We start from the raw sequence: 3,378 nt of genomic DNA, 5'->3' as shown, positions 1-3,378 counted from the left end.
ACTGCTTCTCCAGCAAAGGAAACCGGGCGCGACACATCTGACAAAGCAAAAGCTAAACATCAAATCGGGCTCCCAAAGGAATGATAAAACTCAAAGCCCAAAGGAGAATTTACCAACAGTACGCCAAGACGTAGGATAACCAACTGGCTCCTGGATCTTCACGAACACGTACCGGCTGTTCCAACCATCCCCGAAGGGGTAATTACCCCTGACACCCCTCGAAGGTTCCTCGACCAGAGGGGTGCCATCACAGGATCGAAGGTCATAGAACCATGCTTTGTTCATCAGAGGAGCAAGGTAATAAGAGTATAAAATCTCATGCACCCCGACAGAAAACCCATGAAGTTCCCTAAGTACTTGGATGGCCATTAAAGTCCTCCAAGTTATAGGAGTAAGTTGAGAAGGACAGAAACCAAAGAAAGACGATACTTCGCCTATAAGAGAAGGGATAACGCCCCGGAAGCCTGTTTCCAGATATGCCTCATAGAAAGCTACCTCACCCGCTCCCCTATCTGGAGCGCATTCGAACTCAGTCGGACTCCTCATCCCCACTGAAGGATGAATCGCATACTTGCTCCTCATGTTAGCCAGGTCTCCCTCTCAGATCTCAGAACGGGGACCATCGTCGAAAAAACAAGAACGAAACCTTCTCAGGGGCGACATCGGAACCGCTTCACTATCAGCCTCCAGAACGTCTCCCCAAGAGAGAACATGGGATGAGAAAGGATCGGTGAAAGGAAGACGCGGCCTTGGACGACCACCCACAAGTGAGGACGAAAACATGAGCAACTCGGGATTCATCTTTCTCAACTAGGAATCAGCGCTAGAGTTGGGTTGAGGCCAGTTAGGAGATAACACGAGTCCTTATATACGTCCGGATCATTCCTTTTCGCGGGATTAGAAAAAGAAATAGGGATATTTCCAAATATCCTGAAGAATCCCTGGCATAAAGGATAAGAAGCAAAAAGAGAAGTCCTTCCAACAAAAAGGAAAGTTTCAAGATACGCACTTTTGAAGAGTAAGAAGAGCATCTAGTGTCATCCTGGTCTATCCCCACACATCAACATATAAGCTCCGCCATCTCCAAGACGCCATTAGAAGCCTAGGGCTTCTCCATCTCCGACAAAAAATCAGTGGTTCAATAGTGCCAGACCCCAGTCTGGAGTAAGGGAACCGATCCTCCCCAGGGTTCAGAGTATGGTTCCGGCCTGACTGGAACCCGAAATCGCAGGATTACTGGAGCGATGTCCTACCTAAGGGAAACCTGCTGAGAATGAGCAACTCCGGTTGACTTGAGTGCACAGGTTATTCCCCGAGTTCGATGACGAAATCGAGCAATAAGGGGAAAACTATTAGGGAAAAATACTCAGGTATTAAATTCCTCCAGACCCCAGGCAGGTCACCGCTAGGAGGCACCCTGATTCCCCTCTATGAAGTATTCCGGGCCCGGTCCCAGGGACCGCCCCCTCCCCTGGGAAAAGGTAAACTTTCGATAAGGAGAACCTTCCATATTTCTGAATATAGAAGAGTTTAACCTACTCCAACCGACTAAGGCCTGCCTTAAGAAGACTATATAAAGAGAACCTAAACCTTAAAGCCAGGGATCGACACTTCAAGACTTAGAGATTATAGATAGGCGGCTAGAACTATGGTTTATACACCAATCATTGTAGTTCCGGCATGTTCTATCTAATAAAACATCTCTTCAAGTCTGTTTCTTTCAAATACTCACGAAATCTAAGCCTTGTCCATCGTTCTGTGGTACTCACAAACATCCTACACAAAAATTCCCTAACACCTGGCACTTGGGTCATTACACCCATACCAGCACCCTCTAAGCTTGTTAGTAACTTCGTGCAGGAGTAGAATACAGCATAGGAACTCGATAGTGGCCAGCTTCCGAGCGGCAGAATGTGAAATCCAAACATGTACCGGTAGTAGTCTTGCTTAGGAACTCCGGGCCCATATGCAAGCCCGCGATCTAAAGAGGAAACACACAGTTCCCCATACGATCTCGGGTCCTATGTATAAAAACTAAGGAAGAACCTCTGGGTTCCTGTATGGCCTCAGGGCTCCAAATATAATCTCAGAATCTAAGGAAAAAGCCTGAGTATGCTGTCAAAACTACCTAAAACTCCTGTGCAGCCTAAGGCGCATCGGGTCATTACGATTTTAAGAACCTCTGGGTGCGCGTGCAACGAGTTTGTTTGACGAGTTCCCACATGACCTCAGGGTCCAATTACGATCTCACGAACCTTCGGGTTCCCATATGGCCTCTCGGTTCCAAATCTGGTCTCAGGATCTAAGGAAGAATCTTCGGGTTCCCATTCAGCCCCCGGGCTCCAGTCATGATCCCATGATCTAAGAAGAACCTCTGTGTTCCAAACGTGATCCCATGATTTAAAGAAGAAGCTCCGGGTTCCCAATATGATCTCAAGATCTAAAGGAGAGCCTATGGGTTCCCATAAGACCTCTGGGTTCCCCTAAGACCTCTGGGTCCCAATTGTGATCTCAGGGTCTTGGGAAACCTCCGAGTTCCTAGATGACCTCCGGATCTTTACGCAATCTCCGAGTTACGAGAGCAATCTCTAAACTCCTAGAGTCCATATTCCAGAAATCTTGCAACCTCCAGTTCAGAGCCTGTCTCACAGATACTAGCCGTAACCTCTAGGTTCCCTGGCGACTTTCTGGTCCTTACGTAATCTCTAGGTCTGGGGCAACACCAACATCCAAAGATTGACTTCCCGATTTTCACAACATCTCCAAAGGCAAAACTAGGTTCGATTCTCGGAGTCCCGACTCCTACATTTGTGGCTCTGGTATATGCGCCCTGCTACCTCTCAAGAAGAAAATCATCGACGAAGACCCTGTTTTGAAGACAAGTTTGATACACAGCTAAGAGGTCCATTACGTGGAAATTAGAACAGAGTTAAAAATCCAAAAGAGTTAAAAATTCGAAAGCATTCTTTTTATAAAAAAAAGAGGCCACATCAGGGCCATTGTTTGACAAAACAAAAATAAGGCTCGAAGGCCTATAGATAAGTTTTAAAACCCTCACAAAGGGTGGGTACAACACAAAAGAAACCCCTACAAGGGGTTGAGAGTTAAGATGAGGATCAAGGATCAGTCGACGGGAGGATCATCAGCAGTAGGCTCCGAAGTCTTTTCAGCTTCAGTCTTGCTCGGGATCATCGGCTCTCCCTCGAAGGAAGGAGTGGGAAGTTCCTGGAGCTCAGCCTCGGAAGTCTTCACCATCTTATACCGCTCTAGAGCGCCCTCAAGATCCGAGCTGTCGGTCTGATGGTTGAGCCACTCCCTCATTAGCTCCCAGCGAGTCACCACTATGGCACCGTTTGATATCACTCAAATTACTCTAAG

The sequence above is a fragment of the Brassica oleracea genome, chromosome C3 (assembly GCF_000695525.1).
Source record: "Brassica oleracea var. oleracea cultivar TO1000 chromosome C3, BOL, whole genome shotgun sequence".
NCBI lineage: Eukaryota > Viridiplantae > Streptophyta > Magnoliopsida > Brassicales > Brassicaceae > Brassica > Brassica oleracea.
Note: the sequence above shows the minus strand (reverse complement) of the source record.